Here is a 13,002-nt window from a genome sequence, read left to right on the forward strand (position 1 = left end):
CAAACTTCAAATCATAACAACTAACTCCAGCCCAGGCTGCACATTTTTTGTTATTTGGGTAATAATCCTGTGACCTCGTCAGGGTTCGTAAAAATGTCGCTTTATAATGCGGTAATGTGCTTTCTTCCGTGTGGTAGAATGCAATGAGCCCATCTGTTTTTCCCGAAATTAACAACCGTTGGAAAGTGTCGACCGTACCCTGGTAACAAATACCAGAAATGTAACACCCCGGTGTGAAATCGGAGAAAGAATGCCGAGCTTACACCTGCCAACGAAATGATTATGGTTACATTGATAAGAAAGAAATCTTTTTTCATTATTTCTTCTTATTTGACTCGTACATAGATGAAGGCATGACTGTAATAGCCATAACAAAGTTTCCATAATTCTCTACCAGAAAGCACGTAACATTGGTGTTATAAATGCCGACAGTGTTCGTCCTGTCTTCCCAAGGGAAAGGTTGTGTTGAATTTAAAACGTAAAAGGAACTAAGTAACATCATTGGAGACAGCAGAACATATGTTGTCGTTAGTAGCAAAAAACGTGGCTTCTGTGCGGAAGAATGGTCGTTGACAGGCAGAGAAAGTGGAGGAAAAAAGCTCACCTGGTACAGGTAAACGTCTGATGTGATGCACATTACTTGCACTGGCGCAGGCGCAGAGCAGCTTTAAAAGGCAGCTGCAAAGCCTCGGCCAGGTGATTACCATTCCGGAGCTGGAGAGCCGAGGAGCAGCAGCTCGGAGCGCCGGAGCGCGAGGGAGGGCAGCCAGCCAGCCCCGGGTTAGCGAAACTCAGAGCCCGCAGCTGCTGGCGTCACGCGGGCTTCCCCGGGACCACTCGAGGTAGAGCAGAGCTCGGGCACCGACTTCACAAGAGTTACTTTGTCTGCCAGTGACCGAGTTACAATATCTTAGGCCTGTGAGAAAATGTTTCTCACAATATTTATAAAGCTATACACATGTGTTAAATTACAATAGGCTTACTATTACATTTTAAACAATAATTGTGCGAACGTGTTACTCTTTAACTTATACCTAACTGAGGAGCGTGCGTAGAAGATATGAGAACCTAGGTCCAGCTGTGCAAATATATGACTTAATGACTACAATGCCATATGCACTTAAGACTGAGATACATCCCCTCCCACACACGATTTTCTCAGCTCCTTATATATAGAACCTTGACCTAGAAGTTATAAAGTCAACTAATGTGGCACAATTAAGTATTTGGCTCACTGGAATCGGTAAGAAATTAGGTTGTTTCTTGAGGAAGGTACGTATTCACCTCAAGTAATATTCACTACCCATGTCAGGGTGAATCACTACAGTCACAAAATAAACCTGACAACAACCCCCTTGGTAGCAATAGTACACAGCAGCCAGGTTTCTCTAGACTTAGAGGCAATGTACAAGGTTTTTATGCAGTACTAAAACAGTAACAATGTCGTAATGCAAAGCATTAAACAGCCCAAACCGAATTAGACAGCTAGAGTAAAATTTAATAAACAAAATGACACCTAAATGAAAAAATATTCAGTAAGGAAAACTGGACATATGAAATCTTAAAGTTTTAAGCAGACATAGGGCCAAGAAGAACAAACTGCCAATGATAGTCAATAGTCACAGTAGAACAGGACCTAGGTGTAATTTGACGCTGACTGATGGTGTGTGGGTCGGATACACCAACTAGATCCACCCTTGTCAAGGATTTTACCTTCTGACTTCAGTCCTTTGTGTCCTAATCCACCACAAGAGTACATTTCTAAAGCCCCTAGAACCTCTGGGGAGGCACCGATGGACTTACAGAGCATCCGACAGAGGGTCAGTCCAAGTCAATTTGCCACTGTTTAGCTTGGGGGTTATTGGAAAAGACCTTTTGCAGAGTGTTGTGTCTATGTAGCTTTAACAGGAAGTCAGTGTTATGACTCTTGAAGTCTAACTCATTGATTGGGTATAAGAGGGGAGGGCAGGTCAGTCTTCAAGGCTCTTCTTTGGTCTCAGACATCAGATTCACCCCAATTCTGATGTTCCACAGGTCCAGGAGTGTTCTGAAGTTGGTGCCGGTAAATGCCACATTTATGCCTGACATGAGCTAGTGCAATGGAATGACCCCTGGGGATGCTGTAACTAATGGGAGGGTAAAGGTTCCATGGGTAATCCTACCCACTTTGAGCGTTTTCAAGATGGCGAAGCTGTTGGTCGCACTAAACTTAGGCTCCGAGGGATGGGGCATTTGTGGGGAGTGCACTATGGTAATCCAAGCGTCCTCTGACATCTAACACCAGATTCCAGTTTTAGACAGCCCCTGTACCCACAACAAGCTCAGAGTTAGATGTATGGTAGACCAATCCTAAACTTTCTGTGACCAAACTGTAGATACACACACATTGTTTTGTCATACTGTTTCCCTTCTTTGAGGTGTGCCTCAAATGTCATATGAAAACACCCAGAAGATCTGTCACACAGATCTTGACACTCCAGCAGGATCTGACACTATGATGTCAACAAGAGCCCCCCCTGTGATGGAGACTGCTCTGGCTGTGAGGACGAGAAGGATGCAGGCCTTGGTGTTACCTACATCTGCTTGTGAAAGGGTAGGCCTCTTTGACGTTAATCAAGTCCTTGGGCCCACTCCAGAGGCAATCCTGTCAAGGGCAAAATACCACCTCTCCAACCTGAGAGCAAGATCACACTTCATTCACACCCACTGAAATGCTAATTACTGGCTGGCAGAAGGGAGAGAGCAAAATCCAGATGTAGCTTCCAGGATTTTAATGCAGGGCAAATGTGGATTTTGAACAGTCATTTTTCCAAAGTATTTATTACAAATCTGACTTTGCTAGTGAATTTTGCTTTTAATAAATATTTCAAAAAGTCTAAAAGTTAATTTTGTAGTGTTTGAGAGGGGAGGGGAGATCACATGTATTAAACTTAATACTGTATCCTGGTGCTTTCCTATGTAGCGCCTAACTCTGCTGCAGTGAAAATAGCTTTGGGTTACTAGTCACTGTATGGAAACATTTAACATTAACCTTTAACCCCTTCGCTGCTGCGGACATTCCGCTGCAGCGCTGGGGGGGGCAGGGGGGCAGCGCGGCGGGCCTGTGCTCATGACGGAGCCGCTCCGTCATGAGCCACAGTTGAGCTGTGCTCATGACGGAACGGTTCCGTCATGACTCCGCCCATTTGCGTTGTCGCCCCGCACAGGCGGGGAAACAGCGCCGCGCAGGCGGAGCGGCCGCCGGCAGGATTGTCATGACGGAACCGTTCCGTCATGAGCACACGACAACCGTGGCTCATGACGGAACGGTTCCGTCATGAGCAGGGAAGGGGTTAACTACCATGCACACTACCTAAATGGGCAGTAAGGTTTACTTAGCGGTGACTTTTAAGTATCTAAAGGGAGGGTTTTAGGCCTGTCAAAAGTGGTTATTTTGACAGGTTGAATTTAAAGTTAAAACTTCCACCACTGTGCTGCACATTACAGGCCTGTATTCATGTTTGCATTTTCACTGCAGTGGGTGGCACAAGTGTGGCATCCCACTTGCAACATTTAACTTACAGGCCCTGGTACCATATACTAGGGACGTATAGGTAAATTAAGATGCCAATTAGGGGAATACATATTTCATCATGTTGAAACGGAGGAGCACAAGCACTTAACCACTGATTAGCAGGGGTAAAGTGAACAAAATTATACAGCCAGCAAAAAGGCCAAAACATTTCCGATGACCCTGTAGAAAGGGCAAATTTGTAATGGAATCTAACCAGTGCAAGTAAGATCCCTATTTAACATATTTTGATTGAGACAGTGTTAGGTAATACAATAGCAAGCCCATCTCCAATACAGCTTCTTGATTATTTGTACATAAAGGTCTGATTTAGATCTTGGTGGACAGGTTTCTCCGTCACAATGGTGACGGATATCCCACCCGCTGAAATATAATATGCCGTGAGATATAATGGGATTTATATTTCGGCGGACTGAATATCTGTTACCGTTGTGACTGAGTAACCCATCTATCAAGGCCCTAAGTCTGTAAATGTCTTTTTACCTACACTGTGTCATTGTGTTGATGTCAACTCATACTTAGTTGTGTTATTGTTTTAGTATGGGCAATATGTAGATTATTCTATGTACAATGAGCTCATGAGTGTGATAGAGCACAACAGGTAATTTTATAATCATTTTGGAGTGGTTATGTCTGTCACACTTTAATGGTAAAACATGGCCCATGTATTTATGAGTGTGCTTACACTTAACCTACGGACCCTGGGTACCCCTGGTACCATATACTAGGGACTTAGTAAGTTAACTTAGACCAATTGTGGATAAACCAATTAGACATACACCTTTTAAGGGACAGAGCACTGGCACTGAGACCCATTAGACAGGATTCAGTGCACATCCAGAGTACAACCAGCAGCATCAGTCCAAAACGTTTGGGATGATCATGCAAAACTAGGTATTGCCTCACTAATTTCCATGGCCAATACTGAGCAAGCTCCTTTTAACTGCTTCTGCTCATTAATGATAATGCTTCCATAGTGAGGCCACTTTTTATTTTATTTTTTGCTAATGAACATCGTATGTACTGCTGTTACCAGTTATACTGTTTCTCTCCCTTTGGAGCCATATTTTAAACAACACTTATTCTTTGGGACCACACGACAATCTCTTATAGCACTTTTTATGTGCTTCCCTCGAGAGCATTATGGAAATACTCTTATCCCTATAATTGGCATGAAATCTTGATATGAGTCATTTAGGAAGAAATAAAGAAACAATGAGGTCTTGCTTGTGTATGTAGCCAAAATGATTTCCCTGGAAGGTGAACACCTGCACTATTGCTAAGGTTTCACATGTGAGGTGTTATACATGTTTGATATTTGCTACCAGGGTAATGGTTTCCCACTTTATAAGTGGTTGTAACATTTTTGAACATACCAATGGGCTTAATATGTACTACCTGCACTGATGAAGGTATGTTACTGTATTAAAAATAGGTAGATGTGTTTCAACTATCTGCCCTTCTTGTTTGAGTTTTTTTTTCAATCGGAATGGATTTTGGCTCAAAAGTACAGTTTCTTAAAGTAAGGATTCAAAGTACAACATTCTCTTCCAGGAGTAGCATATCAGGTTCTTGGGTACACACATTCAATATTGAACAAAGAGTCACTGAGTTGTAAAAGAAGTACTTTTTTCTTTAAAATTCCTATGGATTAACAAGAACTATTTAAACATCGGGTTGTCCCTGAGGCTACATGGATTGGAACACAGGTAGTAGATTGAAATAGTTTATTTTGGTTAAGAGTCTTTATAACAAAGCTACTAAAATATCATTAGAACAATGCAATTCCAGTCTTCCAAAATAGTCAAACAATGTAATAAAAGTAAAAAAAGTGCAATAACTAAGCTGAGTGGAGCTCATGATTATACATTGTTCCCTCAAGGTGGTTCTTATCTTGCAGGCTGCAGATATATATCTGGATGGGACAAAAGTATTCATAAGGGAATTCATCCAAAGAAAATGCAAAACGTCTGGTCTTCATCTATGATAACCCATTGTTAGGAGCATTGCTTTAGATATTTTCTCCTGAGGATATTATAGAACTTAAGAAAATGAAGTGCATAAATGATTTAGATAAGATTTGGCACATAGTCAAAAAATTTGTTTTTCCACATGTCTTACCTTAGGGAAACACAACATTTCTGTTGAGCAAGCAAATCCCTTTTATGTGAATTAGGGACTCATTCTAAATATTGCTCTATCCCAGGCCAATTTTAAGGCGTTTGTGAGACTTCACTGATGGTTTACATATCTCAGTCATTTCCTGGTCCTTCAAAAGAACAAGTGAGCACATTTGCCTTTAAAAGAAATCAAGATTTTATTGAAATGCCTACAAACCTATCTGCAATATATTTTCTGCAGTGTGGCATTGATTTACTCCAGCCATAAATTGACATAGGAAATATTTTTGGCAGTTATATCTATCGAAATTGATCTTGTGAGATCAGCGGAAAAATTTGTTCACACTAAAATCCACATCAATAGGGCACATTTTCTTCTATTCTTGTATACCACATCAAGTTTTTGGTGCATGGAAAAGGGGGGTGACTGTCTGCGGGAGGCCAAGAATCTGCCACAAGCAACTGTTTTCTCTTATCTAGAGGTATTACTTTTCAGAACACCCCCAGATTGCTGCTCTATATGTGGCAATCCCCACACTTATTGACTGATAAAAATTAAGTGCAGATGCTGTATGCATATTTCCCTTTCATCCATCAAAACTCTAAATACCAGCATTACATTTGCTACATTACTGAATTTGAAAGATGCCAATGGACTCCAATTTAGGTTAGCATCTAAGTGCTCAAATAGGGGGAAGGAATATATCCTTTTCAGGATTGTACCAGTTACTCCAGACTTTTTATAACCACATTTGTTTCGGCACAGAGACATCAGCGCTTCAGCTATGTTGATTTTGAGCCCAGGTTATTCCATATATGCCATATTTTAATCACAAACTGCTCAAGATATGTTACTGTCTTTGATAGTTTAACTGCATTGTTCACAAAAATCAATAGAGGGCAACTTTGCAATCACAGAAGGGTCAGAAATACCCCTGCAAGATACTTTTCCATAGCACTAATATGTAATAATAAACAAGCATTTACAATGCAATGGTCTCGGCATTGTTAAAGTTAGAGCTATTGGCATTGCTCATGACATTATTTTTGTTAATGTTTTTGTTTTTAAAACATTTAAAGAAACGGCATTGTTATTTACAATGTCAATAGCTTAATCTCTCTCAAATGCGAGACCTATTGCATTTGCACCCACACACAGAGCCACACACATAAAGCCACCCACACAGCCACCCACACACAGCCACCCACACACAGCCACCCACACACAGCCACCCACACACAGCCACCCACACACAGCCACCCACACAGCCACCCACCCACAGCCACCCACACAGAGCTATTCACATAGAGCAACCCACACACAAATAGAGCCACCCACACAGAGCCACCTACACACACACACAGTTACCCACACACAGACAGAGCCACCCACGCATAGAGCCACCTACAAACATGGTAGGTAGGAATTAGAGTGCTGTACTAGGACGAATACAAAAGTTACACAATGACAGGCATTTAGTTATATAAAATTACAACGAAAAATATCGCTTGTGCATCAAACTGCTTAATATTAAACTGAGTACATTCATCACGAGTTTGGAGGGACTCAGAGAGGGTAAAATCAAGGGGAAAAGATATTTCCATAGATGTCACAAGAAGGTAGCTGATGGATGAAGGAACTGAGGAAGGAATGGGGGAGGAAAAGAATGAAACGGAATGTGGAGGTGAAGTCAGAGAGAAAGATATCAGGACTCGATCGGGGGTCTCTTTCAAAGGGTAGTTTCAGCTCCTTCTCAAAGGTGCATATCGGCGCACAGGTGAAAATGCTAGGAGAGAGAGAGATTTCCAAATTCTGTTTGCACTCCTGAAAAGGACTGTACCACAGTCCCCGTACTGCGAACCGATCTGAGCTCATAAGGTACATTTAGTTAAGAGTATGGGCATTGTTTGTGGAAAGAAGATGGAGGAGGAGTGTGGGGGGTAATCATGGCCTTGCAATTAATGCACATTTTTTTGGTCTCTTTGCGGAAGCAAACCACTACATGTGAAACTGCCTTAAGAGGGCTAGATATATTTTGTGAAGACCAGTCAGAGGAGAATTCCCATAGTAAGCATCTTGTAACCCAAGAGATTGGACGAGGATTTGGAGGGCCTGTTAAGGAACATATCAACAAAGCCTCCAAAGAAATCTTAGATAAAAGTGCAGATTTTTAGAAATCATTCCCTTGAAACTGCACATGGGGTCTTTTGTCCGGGATGAAACCCTGCCAATGTCTGCCTGTTTCTAATCCAGTTCGCCAATGGATCCAAGCCAATATTGTACAGGCGAGGTTGAGCGGAGGGCTCGATGAGGAGAAACTCATTTTAAAGGATAGAGTTTTAAGTGGTGGCAGGTTGGACAGTCTTGTTTAGGAAGAAGCTCAACTTTTCAGGAGAGGTTATGTCAAGACAGACGTGTGTATCACCAGCACACGGACCGATTATTTAAGACAGGCTCCGGCTATGTAGGATAATTCTGCATGCCGTGCAAAATATTCGGTCAAAAAAGGCACCACCGAGTAAGGATGAAATGCTGAGATGGCTCACATGGGATTCACAATTGTTTGCATGTCACAGAAAGATCTGTGTAGTGGTTTATGTGTCATTGCGAACAGTTCATTACCAGTGGCAAATTACTATAAAAAACACGTTTCCATAGTAAAGCCTGCATTTCACAAGTTTAAGAATGTAATCCCTCCCTGCCTTTGTAAGATACAAAGCTGTCAAGTGGCTTTGTGTTATTTCCGAGACATTCAGACAGCCCTGCTTCTTGTTTATTTATTTTTAACGCGCAGCACTCTACAAGTTAGGATTCTGTGCCCACAGTTGCAATGGCCCCACTTCAGAGTTGTAAGGATGGAATTAAATATGCTCAAAGATTTTTTTAGCAATTTGCAGGGTAAACATTTTGCAGCAAAGACAAGGTTGCCAGGAAGTTCTACGCCACTTCGGCAGGCTACTGTTTTTTTGGGTGTGGGATTTCCTTCTAAAAGTCGCCCGATTAGGGGTGATGGAGCAATTGTTTCAATTGAAGCAAACAAGAGCTACCATCCCCGGAACGGAGTGATTTGAGAAATGAAAGCCCAGGGTTGAAGTCACTGTGGGATAACTCCCCTCAGACTCTGCACGTGTACGAGCAAGACCCCTGGTGAATGGACTCGGTCACCTGGGACCAGGCTGGTGCCTCTTAAAGGCCCGATGGGCTGGGGCGGGATCTGTCGCAATGTCAGGCGCCGGCTGATGTACGATCGAGGCCACAGCCACCAACTCGTGAATGTTGCCTCTTTCCAATGACGCCTTTTGCTGCAAGAATACTGAATACCCAATAATCGTAGTGGTCCGAGATGGGGGTTACACATCACATCATCATCATCATCATCAATCAATTTTATTATGTTTTGGCACTCCGAAGAGGTCCACATAAAACAAGATACACAAATACAAATACACCTTTTCAAAATAAAAATGACAACTACAACATTTTCCACTGAACAAGATAATCAGCGACACATACCTCCATATTTCATCAATAAATAGCTAAAAAACCTTTAAAAAAGTTAAAAATATTGAAGCAAAACATTTCATTTGGAGGAGTATATAAGGCCTGCAAAAAAGAATTCACATTGAGGATACCCAATTGCAAGCATATTGATCTTAACCACTTCTAACGAAGTGGACGCAATGCAGGACATATAAACAGTACATGAAAACGATCCTGAGCAGACATATTACAAAAGTTACATGTGGGAGAGGACCCATACCATTTTGCCAAAAGAGTATTTAGGGGCAGCAAGTCCTGCCTTAGGAGGAACCCAAATCTCCGAACACCATGTGGTAGATTCCAGGTGACATAGGGTTGGGCAAGCTTCATTGAGTATGTGTTTGCAAGGAGATCACCTCCCCTCTTTACTAGCATGGACTTCTTGTCCAACGTGAAGCAAAGAGCCCAAGAAGCCTGTTTCAAAAGAGATTTTAGCTGGGAAGGGGAAATAGTAATAAGGGTACTCTCTTCCAATTCAAGAAGTGCCACAGCCTTTCTAAAGTTCTTAACAATTAGGGAGTACTCTCTTAAGCTACCCAACAATTCCCCCTTAAGAAGGGATCTCAAAGTCCATGTTTCTCCTCTAGCCAGGCTGGCAACCCATCATACTAGAGCGGACAGGCCCTGCACCCAACTACTACGGAGACCGAATTCAAGTCTACAGGCAGCCACAGAACAGGCGGGGTTGAGAGAAGTTATAGACCTTAATAATTTTCCTTCTACCGTCTGTAGAAAACCCCAGTGCTTTAAGTCAACCAGTTCCATTCCGTACAAGAGGGTTGATGGAATTTTTGCCCTATAGACCTCCAGTAAACAAGCAAAGTGTCTTCTCCCTGTGGCGGAATAAAGGCCGCTCAGACTTTTGCCTTGGGACAGGGCTTTACGGGAATTATTATCGATATGAGGCTTCTCGCTCAGGTTGGCAGAAATTATTTTTCCTAAGAAGGTATATGTCTTAACCACCTCCAATTTCTGACCACCAACTGACCAACCAAAATTCTCTGATTTAGATTTTTTCTTCCCTGAAATGCACATAATTTTGCTTTTTGTGGCATTTATCCTCATGTAGTGGGTCTCTGCAAAAAGATGTAAAGCCTGCAGTCAATTAGCTAATCCCTTAGGTGTTAAATCTAGGATAAGAATGTCGTCTGCATATAGGAGGCAGGAAATAGAAGATCCCCCCACTACCGGGGCTATGCCAACACAAGATGAAAGCGAAGCTGGAAGGTCAGCAATGTACAGGGAGAACAGTAATGGAGCCAGTAGACAACCCTGTTTTAATCCATTAATGGAGGGAATAACCCGCGATAAACCCCTTTCTCCACCTTGTAATACTCGGCACTAAGTGTCCGTGTGTAAAGACCGCACCAGATCTAATAGAAGAGGGGGCATGCCCAAGTCAGATAGCTTTCTCCACAGCAAGGGACGATCAACTTTGTCGAATGCTGTGGAGAAATCAATGAAAGCCGCATACACTCCTCCTCCCCGAACTCTTATATATTTGTCCAAAATAACCTGAAGGGCTGTGAGGTTATCCAATGTACCATGCCCCTTACGTTCAAGGGGTAATATCTGATTCGCATCAACCCAATCAGTAATTAGCGATAGGAGACATTTGGAAAAGACTTTTCCAATGGCATCGAAAAGGGCTATCTGGCGATAATTCATTGGCTTATCCCTATCGCCCTTCTTGAATAATGGAACCAATATGCTCCCCTTCCAAGAAGAGGGCACAGTTTTACTAATGAAGCAAGATCTAAATAATGGAAAAATAATCTTGCTCCATAAAAGAGGGTCCTGCTTCAATACCGATATGGGAAGTTCATCAGGCCCCATTGCTCCAGAGGAACGCATGTCCTTAATGGCCATTTCAATGGTTTTCTCCAAAAGGGCGTCAATAGAAAACTCATCTTCTTTAGTAGACCCCTTACATTCTACCCTTACGCCGTTCCCAGCATACAGGTTGAAAATGAAAGTGACCCATGACAATTCAGCAATGGGAATAGGGAGGGGGCTAACTCTTACTCCACAACCCTCCCCAATGAGTGACCAGAATTGTCTACCTTTGCCATGAACTGCGGCCTCCCGTAGACTTATCCAGAGTGAATCTTCTTTTTCTTTTTTAAGTTTCTTCCTAATTCTGCTTCTCCTTCTTTTTAACAGGTATATTTTATTATTTATTTCAATAGATCTACGCAAAAATTGCTCCCGCACTAATTTATTTATTTTCTTATTTAGGAGGGTAATCGGTCTAGAAACATAAATCTTTTTTACAGAAGAGCTAGACCTTTTGGTAACACGGATGACCTCCTTCATAAAATTCTCAAAGTGAATTATTTCAGAACCCTGCCAATCATTCAGTTCTAGAATTGTTTTACCTAGAATACACTCCAGGCCCTTCTTGGCTTTAAAGTTCCAAAAACATCTTCCAGAGTCCTTATGAAAGTTAACTACATCACTGTTAAGGGACCATGAATCGGAATTAGAAGGTTGTAATGAGAGGCTTATAGTAATCACATTGTGGTCACTAAATGATGTCGGAGAGACCACCAGATCCTTCACTAAGGAGAAAATACAATAGTCGGTGATTACATAGTCCAGAATTGACTCACTCTGGGAGGATCTATGAGTATATTTTGCAGGGACATCAGAGGGAAGCCTACCGTTCACTATTAACCCCTCCGCCGCTGAAAGTTCTTCTAGCAACAGCTTCCCTCTCTTATTAGTTTTAATTTTATTAGGGAAGAGAGATTGAGGAATAAGATAGGCTTCTTCTTTAAATTTGTTTCTAAATAGCTATAAGCTAGAGTTAGAAACTTTACAATTAAAATCACCTACTAACAACACATAGGGGGGAGGTTCTAACTCTTTAATCTGTTTAATGTACGAAAAGACTTGCTTCAATAGAATATTAAAACATTCATCCGGGGGAATGTATGCGTTTATTATTACCAGAGGATTATTATTTCCCATACTGGTTAGACTACAAAGGGTCACCGCCTGAAAGAGGTTGCTTGGGTCAGCATAATGGGTGAAGTTCCACTTTAATCTATTGGACAGAAGGCACCCAATTTCCCCTTTTGCATGCCCTTTCTTCGAAGGAGAGGCCATTGCCTCCAGTACAAAATAATCTCTCCCTGCACACAATCTACTAGCACACCAAGTCTCTTGGATGCAAACCACACTAGCGTTCAGAGAGAACAAGCACTGTAATTTCTCGGGACTATTATTTATCCCGGCAGCGTTCCAAGAGAGAACTTTTAAATTACTGCTAAAGATGTTGAAAAAGTTTGGGGTTGTCTATGGATTTACTAGACAAAGCACCGGGCAGCCAATTCCACAGCTGGTTATCTTCTATTGGGAGGGTGTTCTGAATTAACGGGGCAGGCATTACATGCGTCACCAAACGTGTGCTTTTCGAAACCCAAATCTTTAAATCATCAAATGAGGGAGGGGGACCATCTTGGCCAGTGCCCTGCTGAGAGAGTCTATTATAAGGGAAACTATCTCTTCCAGAAGACAAAACAGGTAATACATCAATTCCCCTACACTGGAAGTTCTCAGCCTGTTGCAATATAAGATTTACTATAAGTTTGGAATAGAACTTTACCCTGACATAGGGCGCGGCAACTGTTCCTGATATGGAGACTAAATCAATATCGTTAGATTGGATTAACTTTAGACTCTCTATGTCTTTGAAATACTTAAGTAACCATGCTCTATTTAAAGGCAGATCAAAATCAAATAACGATAGAAAATCCACAGTCAAT

At 41.9% G+C, this 13,002-nt stretch overlaps 1 long non-coding RNA gene across 2 annotated transcripts in view; it reads left to right on the plus strand.

Annotated features, from left to right (window-relative positions):
- The first annotated feature begins 708 nt into the window (after nt 1–708).
- Nucleotides 709–13,002, plus strand: part of LOC146775988 (uncharacterized) — a 691,173-nt gene continuing 678,879 nt past the window's right edge. For both annotated transcript variants that reach the window (XR_014972204.1, XR_014972203.1), the window contains exon 1: nt 709–842. This is a non-coding gene — a long non-coding RNA (uncharacterized LOC146775988). The remainder of the gene's footprint in view (nt 843–13,002) is intronic.

Source organism: Triturus cristatus, chromosome 12, assembly GCF_964204655.1.
Source record: "Triturus cristatus chromosome 12, aTriCri1.1, whole genome shotgun sequence".
Taxonomy (NCBI): Eukaryota; Metazoa; Chordata; class Amphibia; order Caudata; family Salamandridae; genus Triturus; species Triturus cristatus.